Below are 13,098 nucleotides of genomic sequence, written 5' to 3'. Positions count from 1 at the left end.
GTGCCTGGTGTCCCCTTATCAGACGGGTAGTAATGATGGGTATACTGGGCAGTGTATATTTTACCCCAGTGTCACTTTGATGGCATGTACTGCTCTCTCACTCAATAGTAATAACAGCAACAACAACAACAACAACAACAACAATAATAATAATAATAATAATAATAATAATGATAATAACAATAATAATAATAATAATAATAACAATAATAATAATAATAATAATGATAATAATAATAATAATAATAATAATAATAATAATAATAATAATAATAATATCTTCAGGTCACTCCTTCACGTCCATAGCCACCGGTCTGCCTCTGTCTTGGTGGGTGTATCTCTTGGAAAAAGTACAATCAGTACGGCCAACTCGCGTACCGTGCTCCAATTTTTGTCCACCAAAGACTGAACTGAGTATTTGCTGTTACTGTAAGCCCTTGTACGCCGGGCGTAACAGATACAGTTTCCAGTAACCAGATCCGTACCTACAAAATCTATCTAAATTAAGCGGGCAGGTTATACACTTGTGGCTTGTGTAGCCGACAATTTTTAAAATGTGACCAACTTATACTGTCCTTATCTACTAGCCTACAGGATACAACCTAGGTGACACGATGTGGATCGTTCATGTTCACACTTGTACATTCGGGATACCCTGTAGGTACCTGTGAGATTGTTGGAAACGCTTTTGGCAATTTTGCGAGGATTTTGTGCCCCTATCTCTTCTAACCTCCAGCTCCACACGATCGAAGCATTTGTGCAGGACTGCGTTCCAGTCACCCATCAGCACCAAAGGGGAAACGTTCCCAGAAAATCTTCAAAATATCTGAAGAAATCTGGTTGTCCTGCCGCTGTTGGGGCATTAACAGCCACCAATCTGAAAGCTTCCCAGTCGCTACTGTTCACATCCAGAACTACCAACTTACCCTCTGCGTCAAGAAAAATGGCCCTCATATTGAGATAGGGACCAGAAAATCACTGTAGTCCCACCTTCTACAGAAAATGGGCATGAAAGCTCGTCGGTTGGATGCTCTGGTCTCAATGACAGCCCCGACATCTAAACTAAGTGTCTTTAGGTCTTTGAGTAAGTGGTCCTGTTTCCGAGGCGTTCCAAGGCCCATTTATACTGCCTATTCTGAGTAAGGCCATAGTGGACAATGAAGTAAACGGAAAGAGGAGAAAGCTACTTACTGTAGTTTTTGTGAAGGACGGGGAATAGTTGTCCCATCCTTCTAGTTAGGTGTGAGCGTTTTCCACGAGTAGTTATTTGTAAAGTCTTTTGATACTGTGTTTTTTTTCTCGTAAAATTTCCTATTCCATCAGGGTATTCGCTTTTTGATATGCTACATGTGTTGTGTGTCATTTGTATGATTGTTATGTGTAAGTATGTACGTTGTCCATGTGGCGAAATTGATTTGTGGCTGTGTATGTATTCTATTAGTGGTTTGTTGATCAAGTTTATGTCTGTGTAGTTGATGATATTTAATTACTTTCCGTGTAAGGATTCGTGATCAAATTGTTGTGCGTGTGAATTAGGTTTTGCTGGTAGTGATGTTATCTCTGATAGTAGTGGTAATTGTGATAGTGACTGACATGATGTTGACGATTTTAGTGTAGCCGTGGTTGGTGGGGGAGTGTTTGAGTATTATTGCTCAAAGGCCTCTATCCCATTTCTTCGTGTCAGCCATTTTGTTTGGTGTGTGTTGTGTGTTTTAATTTCTCTTTCTTTCCCTGGCTGTGTTATTATTAATGTTCTGGACACATGCCTCTGTTAGTGCCGCCGCCAATGTTTTTCTTGATACTGCTGCTGCTGCAGTTGTTGTTGTTGTTGTTGTTGTTGTTGCTGTTGTGATGGTGGTGGTGGTGGCGGTGATGGTGTCCGCAGAAGCGTTGCGAAACTTTGTAGTAGGCAAAAGACTTTTAGCTAATTTATGCCCCCCCGCATAGATGACGTCTCTACCTTCTGTTCTTAACAGCCACATAAAGCTTTATTCTATCTAGGCGGATTATGAAGTCCGAGCTGACGTTGAAAATGTATTGGTCCTCATGTATTAACAAATACATATACTGTCCTTATCGGTTCTACTTCTGTATTCTTTGTATTTGTTGAGTACCTCTTCTATGTCAATGACTTTAAATTTTGGTAGTATATTTACTATTCTTATTTTAAACAGTATTCGGTTGAGGCAAATGTGAATGAGGAGTTGTTTGTCACTCATTAACGTGTCGTTCAAAGTGCTTTTTGGCCCCTATGTCAGAGGTTAGCCTCTCTTTGACAGTCCTTTATTTTCCCATTCACTGTATAAGTTTTGCTCTTCGAAATTGGTAACATACATTTTTCTATTTATTGGTGTGTTGCCTGCTCTTTTCTTCTCCTGTTTGTTCCGTTGGTTTTGGATAGAACTGTCCAAAAATTAGTTTCTTGCGGAAGAGATCTAGGGACATTCTGTGCTACATTTCACCCGCATTTGACTAACAAGCATTTTGCAATTTGAAATTCATATTCATTTATAAAAATTGATCTGTTTATTTGCCGCATCGTGTTGGTTGAAGCCCCTGACAGCGGATTTACATATTCCCTGTTCTTTACTCTTGTGTTTTTCCTTAATGATGTTCATGGTATGAGGTTTGCCGTTACCACTGGCGGTGATGCTGGAGGTGACATGTTTTTATTGTTTTTGTTATCATTTTTCTCTTTAGTTGTTCTTATGATGGAAATGGTGATGCTAAAAGCATCGGAAAGTTACTGTCCAACATGTTACGTCAGTGCTGTTGTTGTTGTTGTTGTTGTTGTTACTATTGCTGTCGTTATTGTGTTACTGTTGTCGTTGCTGTCCTTACTACTGCTGCTGCTGCAACTGCTACTGACCTGTACACTTTGATTTTTCTCTTCTACGGATCACTTCCTTTCTTTTTAGCAGAGGAACAACGTCATGCGTCATTTTTTATTTCAAAATTGAGGGGTGTGTTTACTAAACAAGCCTTGATTTAACCCCTAAGGGCTACTGATGGTGGAAAGCTAGGCAACTCAGTAAGGTCCAGGTTAGTTTATCTATATAACGATAACAAATTCAATATATAATTTTGTGTAACAATGTAAAAAAACAGCACACAATAACAATGATATTGATGATGATAAATTAATATTATGAAGTATTTCATAGCTACATGCATAAGTTTACCACGAACGCGATTAAATTATATTTACAACTTACTCGGTCTCGGTTAAGGGTAAACTTTCCGTAACTTGAATAAAAAATACTAACAAGAAAATCGCTGTTATCTAGAAATGTCTAAGTGTTTGATTTGGCAGAGCTGCTAGAGCATCGGTTACGATGCTTATTGCTATTTATTCCGTCTATCTGCGTTTGGAGTTCAATTTTCACCTGGGGGTCAACCATATCTTTCATCGCTTTGAAATCAATAACTAAAGTGCCAGTTAATTATTTCCTACTTTGCGACGAGATTTGCTGGTATAACGATCGACTTGGAAATTATGAGCTGCAAATATTCCTATCACTTAACTTATATCAATATTATTGATTTATTATTAACCCATAACAGATCATCATTACCACCACGGCATCATGACTAGCCATTGATTATATTTTCTCCCTATCTAATATATTTTCCCTATCAAGAATCAATAAAAGCTTTTAAGAAAGTAGATTGGAATATCATAGTTAATAACAGTAACAAAATATATACGGATATACATAGCAGCGGTCCCAGATAGATAGATATAACATACATATATATATATATATATATATATATATATGCAGATATATTTGAATATATGTACACATTCACACACATATACATTCTTTACAACTAATGGTACTTATAAAATATAGTGTATTTAATACGCTTATGTGTGGAGTATGTATGCATTCATATAGATGCAGAAAGTTGTAATGACATACTTACACCAATAACGACTATGCTATCTATTGTAGATTTCTTTTCCAACAGAAATAACTGGCTGCGGTAGTTTAAACATTTCTTTTTTTCTCCTTTGGTAAAGCAGATTTCGGTTAGTTCAATTGATTCTCTAATAGCATATCAGCATTTATTTTATATGTGTTTTTTTTTAATAATATATTTGGGCATGTCATAACATTTCTTTTTTCTTATTTAAAAGTTGTTCTAGGCATTCGCTTCGCACAAATTATATGGAGGGGCAGATGAGGAGATAGAGTTATTTTAAAGTAAATTCTAACTATACAGTAACCTACACTACACACAAAGGGACGTACATTGGTGCATGCATATATATACACTAACATACGTGCACATATATATATATATATATGCACATACATCGATTGTCGAGTGACACTGCTCCACTTCTCTTCATTATAAATTCTTCCTTTCAAAATTTTAGTCTAGGTGGCTGATTGTTTCGAGTTGAAATCTAATCTCATTTTAATGAAAACACAACGGCTAAATGCAGCTGTGAAAAGCAATTGTTGACTTGGAATGTCTTCTACTCCGAATAGCTAAATTCATCACTTACTATCCAATAGAGGAAGTAATGTAGATTTCAAGGTCTCTGCATCGAAATAAAATACATCCCCTCATACAACATGCGCATGCAATATTGTGAGCTGGTATGTATATATGCATGTTGTGAAACAGTTTACAGAAATGTAACCTATCTTTTCTCTTAATTGGATATTAAAGCAAGACCTTAATCGAATAAATACACATATTCATATTACCTTTATTAGTCACATTTACCAATTATGCAATTTCTAATTGTTTCATAGATGGACTGAATTGTTAATATTTACAGCACTCGGTAATTTTGACTTAATGCAGTTTTTTATGGCAAGATACACCTCACTCACATTTCTACTGTCAGTATTCTTATACATAAAGTATTACACCTAAAATATAAGATTGATGTAACGTACAGATACTTTGTTAATACCTATCTCATGGTGTGCGATGTCTATTGATTTACAGAATTAGGATAACTTGCTGCTGTTCAGTTGAGAATGCATTAGGATCATGAACCAGGAAAAGAGTGGTAAATGTACAGCTATGTTCTTTGAAATAAAATGTCGTTTTGCATGGTCACAGCTTAACGCAATATTAAAGCGTCATTAACTTATCTTTCATTAACATGCAGCGCTAATTTCACACCTTACAGAAGGCACAGTTACTCAAAAAACTTCATCATTGTTTCAAGGCAGATTACAAAGTAATGTTCCAAAAACAAAACGTGTATTGCAGCTTACCTGCTATGAAATCATGTCACGCTGCATTTTTGCTAAAGAAAGCAGCAATATGCGCCTTTAACATTCCTTTAAAATTTTTACCCAAGAGCAGCAATTTCGAAAGAGACGATAAGTGTATTACAACAACTCTGGTGCTGGACCTGGAATTAATTTACCGACACCGAATGCATGAAAGGCAAATCAACTCCAGAGGGATTTGAATTCAGACCGTAAAGACAGGCAAAAAGCTGCTGGGTATTTTTTCCCACGCGCTAAAGATTCTTATAGTTCACTGTCTTAAATACATCTTTAATGTTAAGAACAGTATTTAAGGCGGTGAGCAAACAGAATCATTACCTCACCGGACAAAATACTTAGCTGCATTTCGTTCCTCCTTACGGTCTGAGTTCAAATTCCGTTTAGGTCAAATTTCAGTAGATCATGCCTTTCATTTTTCTTTCGGGGTCAATAAAAAAACATGTATCCGGTGAACGCTGGTCTCGATGTAATTGACTTACTGCCTCTCCCAACTTGCTGGCCTTGTGTCAACATTTGCAACCGGTATTTAAGGAGGTGAGCTGTTGTAATCGTTACTTCACCGGATAAAATACTTAGCGTCATTTCTTTCGTCTTTACATACTGAGTTCAAATACTGTCGTGGTTGAGTTTGCTAGTCACCTTATCGGGGTCGATTAAATACATACCAGGTGAGCACTGATGTCGATGAAATTTACTAGCTACCTACTCCAAAGTTGCTGGTCTAATGCCTATAGTGGAAAGGATTATTAAGAACAGAACTTATTTCGACGGCACAAGATAGAAAGATTACTTTAAAATCCAATTGCTGTTTTGAAAATATAAATTAGGCCGGGTTCGAAAATTGATGAACTTCTGAGCATGTCAAACTTTTACATTCTGATATTGCAAAGTTTAGATAGCATCTTTAAATAAACTTCTTTGACCAACATTTAATTTTCTGGATTGAATGTAATCGCAACAGAATTTCCAGATGCTTTCAGTTCATCAATACTTTCTATCCAATAAATAATATCATTGGATAATTCGGTTGGACGTATCTGTTGATATCTCTTGTATTGAAGCCATATTTCGATTTAAAGATTCAGTGTGTCTAAAGCAGTAATCAGATGTTTGAATACAAATGCTGCAGTCAGCATGAACCGTGAAGATTTTATTGAAATATAGACAAGACAATAATAGACATATTATGGACCAATGAAAAGTAATCACTCTTAAAATATATCAGACTGATCAATTTAGTCTCCCATTGATGTTAGTGAAGCCGGGTTTCTAATAGTGTATTGTGAGTAAATAAATGATGGATTGAATATTCATTTCAGTAGATCTTGCTTTCCAGCAGAGGCTATTAACAATTAAGTAAGTCTATTATATTTCAGCGATCAAACACAAATACACATTTACCGCGTAACCCCATTTAATATCTGCAAAAATACTCTATGGCGCAGATCGTTTTATACATTTCCATCACATTGATTTTTTTTTTAATCTAACAATTTCTTTACACATTGGTTTTGTAATCTATTACTGTATTCGCAGTGAATTATATAAAAAGGAATATAAAAGTGTCCAGTTAAATAGTTGTTACTTGGATATTAATACGTTAGTTTCTCTGAATGATTTATACACTTCCCTCTCTATGTTTTAATTCGAGTGGCATATGATCTAGTGGTACAATATTCCTGTTTAATCCATTAATCACAATTACAAAGCATTTTAAATTATACTTAATTAAATTTAATTTTCGACTAGTATCAGCTCAGGTCTAACAGTTTCTTTCATTCATGATCATCCTGATGTTTTTATACAGTACCTATATTGTACAAAGTCTGTTTATTTTGTACAATAGCAGCATGTGATTTAAAATATATTTTGTCACTATTTGTAACAAGTTCTTTTACTTTATAAAATCTCATTTTTGGCATGTGATAAAAGAAGATTCCATATGTAGTTTCAGGGCGATAATTACTATATTTCACTCTTAATTTTAAAATTATTGACTGGTGCTTCACTTAAAAAAAATATGAAAAGGAGGGGTGACCTCGGCGGGATTTGAACTCATAGAGCAGAATACCAGAATTAACACCATTATACATAATATTCGATGCTCTAACGACTCTGCCAATTCAGATACATTGTTCTAAATGCGCGTCGAGTGGCAGAGAGTTCACAGTTCACTAAGTAAGATTCGAAATAATGGTTGAAACCGACTGAGGTTATCTGTGCATATATCAATGAGATACATCAAAATGTTCAATGATTTATATTTTTCAATTTTGCCCTACGTGTGATTGCATTCTGCGTCTTTAATGGTGTAAGCATTATTTCAAGAAATTTATCTTCCTTACTACCTGCCTGTCAATTCCGCAGTAACATTGAAAGGATTCAGCGACTTGCTATCGCGTATGTGCGCCAGTGCAATTGTTTCTTTCAATAACGTTATAAGTGACCAGCCACACGAAACAGAAAATATGCATAATGAAATGAATGTATTTCTATTTTTTTCCAGGATTTCAATATAGTTCACTGAAGGGCAATGTTGTCGTCAAGACGTATGAGAATTTGTGAAATGTATGCAATATTCATAAATTGTTTTCTGATAAATTTGAACATTTTGCCGTTATCGAGAAACAATCTGGTAAATATTTACAATTCGTGCAGGTATTTTTTAAATTTTTATTTTATTATAACAAAATGATATTTGATATTAAACCCTACATGTGGTTATTTCGTTGTTTCGCCATTTGTATAAACACTTATTTGATTTAGTGTTTTTCAGACTTTTATACAAAGCAAAAAATTTCGTTTACTCAGGCAAAGAAGGAATTATTATCATGTTGTTTCTCATTGCAATATAAACTAAATATCTCTCTCAACGCACATTATCTTCAACATCTTCTTACCTTTTTGACTGCATAACCCGTTTAAGAATGAAGTCGGGTGCATACTCTGTAAACATTATTCTGAATGTGATATATACCCGATAGAGTGATTCAGAATTTGAATAGATTATTCTGATTCCGAAGCGGGAAACATGCCAAAGTGAAAAACTGCATTATTGCACCAATTGCTTTTCAATACAGATTTGCTAAATCATCCATAGTTATAAGAATGGATGTTTTTTGTAAATTATTCTTTTTGTACATTCACAGAGTAAGGAATATTTTCATCAGAATACAGCAATTGTTATGCTGATTGCACATGAAAACAGCAGCAACAATGAGGTAAATATCTGATTTTTCTTCTGAAAGACGAAACTTGTTTCCCTTATCGACAGCATGATATACAATTCAACGAGAGAAGACAGTTGTCAGCAATATGTATAGTCAAACTGGATCTACTTTGCATTGGGGGGGGGGGTACTATGTAACGTAAATAACTCGTAATTATTATAATGAGCAATAAGGCTGTGAGCTGGCAGAATCGTTAGCACTCCGGGTGAAATGCTTGGCGGTATTTTGTCTGCCGCTACGTCCTGAGTTCAAATTCCGCCGAGGTCGACTTTGCCTTTCCATCATTCGGGGTTGATTAAATAAGTACCAGCTACGCACTGGGGTCGATGTGATCTACTTAATCCCTTCCACCAAATTTAGGACCTTGTGCGTCCAGTAGAAAGGATTATAACAAGCAATTCTTAACAGAGTTTTTATTATAAACAGGCTCAAAGCGGTGAGCTGGCAAAATCGATAGCACGCTAGATAAAATGCTTAGCGGTATTTCACCCGTTGCTCCATTCCGAGTTCAAATTCTGCCGTGGTCGACTTTGCCTTTCACCCTTTCGGGGTCAATAAATTAAGTACCAGTGAAACACTAGGGATCAATGTAATCGACTCATCCCCACCCAAAAAACTGCTGCCCTTGCGGTAAAATTTGAAACCATTATAAACAGGCTAGAGATATTTCATTACTGAATTCTATCATGACTCAGGTATAACCCGAGAAGCTTTGTTCCAGTAAATAGTCTGTTTGAAGAAGAGTTAATGGGAGTTTGAGTATACAAGCATTATATGACTGCCTCTTTATTATTTCAGGAAATTTTGACCTGATTTAGAGTAAAGAAATACATATATTTGTTGCCAAGTAAACTATATGTGTGCATATACATACAAGAGAGGAAGAGAAAGAGCGAAAGAAAGAGAAAGAGTAGGAGGAGGAGAGGAGGAATGAATAGAATATTGATTATCATAATTGGATCTCAAACCAATTTCAAATTTCAGATTTGTTAAATCTTAATACTTTACTACAGATTATTTAAATACTTTACTGATTTGATTGGTCTACAACATTTTAATTTAATCCTATTAAACTCGGTATATTTTTTCTACTTTGTTGTAATCTACGCAAATATTAAGTGATACAGTAGAGCTTCAAAACTAATCTACATTATCTTTTCTGTAATTTATTAATCAATTAATCAATCAAGAACGTGTTAAATATACAAACTAGTTATATACAAACTCTTAGTACATTATTTACATTATATACAATTGACGGATATTTGTCCTCATCTTGTTTGTTGTTAACACAAAATTTCGGCTGATATACCCTCCAGCTTTCATCAGGTGTCTTGGAGAAATTTAGAACCTTAACCACTACACCATATGCCCGTGGGTATATGGCGTAGTGGTTACTAACCCCAAGATCCCGAGTTCGATTCCAGGTAGTGACCTGAATAATAATAATAATGATAATACTAATAATAATAATAATCATAATAATAATAATAATATTAATAACAACTACACCATCAAAAAATACCTTAGGAATGAGAACCTAGGTTCGAAATTTTCCCAAGACATCTGATGAAGTCTGGAGGGTATATCAGCCGAAACGTTGTGTTAACAATTGTAAATAATGTACATAATCCCTCATCTCTTAAATATTGAACTGTACTATTATTTACATTAGTAAAGAATTTCAGTTAATCTTCTGGGAGGGTCCAAAGTTATGGTCCATTACAATTCTATATTGTAAATCCGTGGATAGGCTCCAGACAAAATGTTTTTTATACAGAGTGATAAATAAGAAACACGTTAAAAATAATGGTCATTACATCTTCCGTTATTGGAGCAAATTTGGCTTACAACTGTTTCCAGTAGCCATTATAGGTACATTACGCATATGTTTACTCAAATGGTCCAATGATCAAGGGAAACAAATTGAACGACCTTAGAAAATTAATGCTACTTTCGTTAGATCCATTTTTAGTTATAACATCTCACTTCTGAACTTCACATAACATGCATTAGCGATGTATAAAGTAATAGCAGTGTGATTTGAATCAAAAGATGCAATGATTTTAGTTGGACTTTGTACAATTTCCTCCGCGCCCCAGCTTCCTCACAGCAAAAATGAACAGTGTCTTCAAGACAAACAAGCATATGTTTAAGGTGAGGTATAGAGCCTATTAACTTTTATTACAGGCTATTACTGTCTTTTTCATAGACCTTTGATAATTGACGATGCAGTTGAAAATAATCTGAAGGGAAAATTACTGTGTAGATGTAAATAAAATAATGTGGAGTGGGGTGGGGAAAGTTCATTACAACGTTGATTACACAATGCTCAACATGTACATATTTTATTAATCTCAAAACAAAATAAAAGACAAAGTTGATCTCGGCAGAATTTGAACTCAGAACTTAAAGGCGGACGAAATGCTGTTAGAGCTTTTGCCGGGCGAGGCAAAGACTCTGTCAGCCCGTCGCCTCAGTTAAAATAAAGTATCGCTGACTGCAAGATCTTTTTGTCCTAATCTAAAGTTTCAATGAAGATACGTAAATGGCAACTTTCAAATAGTTTCCCATAATTTTACTGTTCTTATGCCGCACATTTGCACAATATCGTAGCACTCCGTCGGTTACGACGACGTGGGTTTCAGTTGATCCGATCAACAGAACAGCCTGCTCATGAAATTAACGTGCACATGGCTGAGCACTCAACAGACACGTGTACCCTTAACGTAGGTCTCGGGGAGATTAAGCCTCACACAGAGTATGACAAGGCTGGCTCTTAGAAATACGGGTACAACTGAAACAGGAAAAATGTGTGAGAGAAAGTTGTGGTGAAAAAATACAGGAGATTTCACCACCATCCCCTGCCGGAGCTTCGTGGAGCTTTAGATGTTTTCGGTTAATAAACACTCACAGCGCCTGGTATGGGAATCGGAACTGTGATCCTATGAACGCAAGTCCACTGCCTTAACCACTGGGCCTCCACTGATATAATCACATGTGAAATAATAGAATTTTTTTAAAAATTACAATAAATTAAAAAATCCAATATATATTTTGTACAAATGACCACAAATTCAAATGGGTTAATTGTTGCAGATATTGTCTATAATTATTCCACTCGTAACAATAAAGAACAACATACTAGTTAGCAGATAAGAATTTATATTGCTACAAAACAAAATGACTACATATTTTGCATAGTTTTCAACCTGACTTCATATTTGTTTTCTATTTGCTATTTAAGTCCTGTAAATACTATAATTATTTGGCATTATTTTTATTCCATTACCAGTTTAATGTTTGTTGTTTGACAGCTTTTATGCATAATCCTTTCTTGAATATCGTTTTTAATTTTCGGAAAAATCTAATCTCGGATTTGTAATGATTTCGTTTCTATTGACCTTTCTTGTCATCGACATCTAAGTCAACAACCTACATTTATTCTACACGGATATAAGGAAAAAAATACACAGTAAAATTACAAGACTTCACTTTTTCATTAGACGAAATATCTATCAGAGAGTGACTTCAATAGAGATAACAAAATTAAAACATAGCGCCTACAATCTGCTCTTTGAGCAGTCTTTCCACAATACTACACTCAGACCCCACTCTCAGATAATATCGATTGCACATATTTGTCTAAAGACAAGAATTTGTGCAGAAGAATTATAGTCGGTTAAACTAACGTGGACAACATTTTATTATTTGTCGTCCCATGCGAGATAAAAGGACACCAAGTACTGCAGGGTTTAAAACAGAATGCCGTCCAACGTAATACAATAAATTTTCTGCCTGCCTTCACAATTGTATTACAACTTCTGCACGTCAAGTGACATTGAGAACCAGCCATAAGATACAGTCATAAGACTGTATATTTGTAAGGGAGGTATATAATCGATTGATTCTGATTCGGAAATACAAATATATGACTTCATTTCATTAAGATATCTTAAAACGTTAAAAAAAAAAACAGGAATGAAATGACAAGCACTCTACTATACCTGCCAATCTATCACTTTATACATTGTAATGAGCACGTACCACACCTGTCTCTGTCACGCTCTCAATTTGTACATGATACTAACATACAAAAATACACACGCAAGCGCGCACGCACGCTCACACACGCACGCATACACACACACACACACACACACACACACAAACACGCGAATAATTCCTGAAAAGTTCCTGATTTTGTGTAAACGAAAATACAGGAGGATCAGTTAATGATTTTATACAAAATATAGATTCACTTATTGCAGCGGTCCCTCAGTTTTCCTGAGCTCTGTAAAACAACTCGGAAGGTTGGGTCTCCAGCCAGGTGTTTCGCGGCACCCTTAAAGCCAGGAAGATTTCAACACGCCCGCCTCATATGTATGCAGAGAGATGGGGAGATATTGATGCATGAATACGTACACACTTGTGTGTATGTGCATTTGCATGAGAGTATATATGTAAACACACACATACGCACACTCATATATATACATATATATATAGATTTATATCTACATCGTTCTATCTGTCTACACACACACACCCACACACACACACACACACACACACATATATATATATATAAACTTTTATATACT

General features: G+C 35.4%; 1 long non-coding RNA gene across 3 annotated transcripts in view; it reads left to right on the top strand.

Moving 5' to 3' along the window:
- LOC106871020 (uncharacterized) overlaps window positions 1-13,098 on the top strand; it is a 250,799-nt gene that overhangs the window by 230,182 nt on the left and 7,519 nt on the right. For all 3 annotated transcript variants that reach the window (XR_008264967.1, XR_008264966.1, XR_001409617.2), the window contains 2 exons: window positions 7,771-7,899; window positions 8,414-8,485. This is a non-coding gene — a long non-coding RNA (uncharacterized LOC106871020). The remainder of the gene's footprint in view (window positions 1-7,770; window positions 7,900-8,413; window positions 8,486-13,098) is intronic.

Source organism: Octopus bimaculoides, chromosome 10 (genome assembly GCF_001194135.2).
Source record: "Octopus bimaculoides isolate UCB-OBI-ISO-001 chromosome 10, ASM119413v2, whole genome shotgun sequence".
Taxonomy (NCBI): Eukaryota; Metazoa; Mollusca; class Cephalopoda; order Octopoda; family Octopodidae; genus Octopus; species Octopus bimaculoides.
Note: the sequence above shows the minus strand (reverse complement) of the source record. Positions and strands in the feature narration are given on the sequence as shown.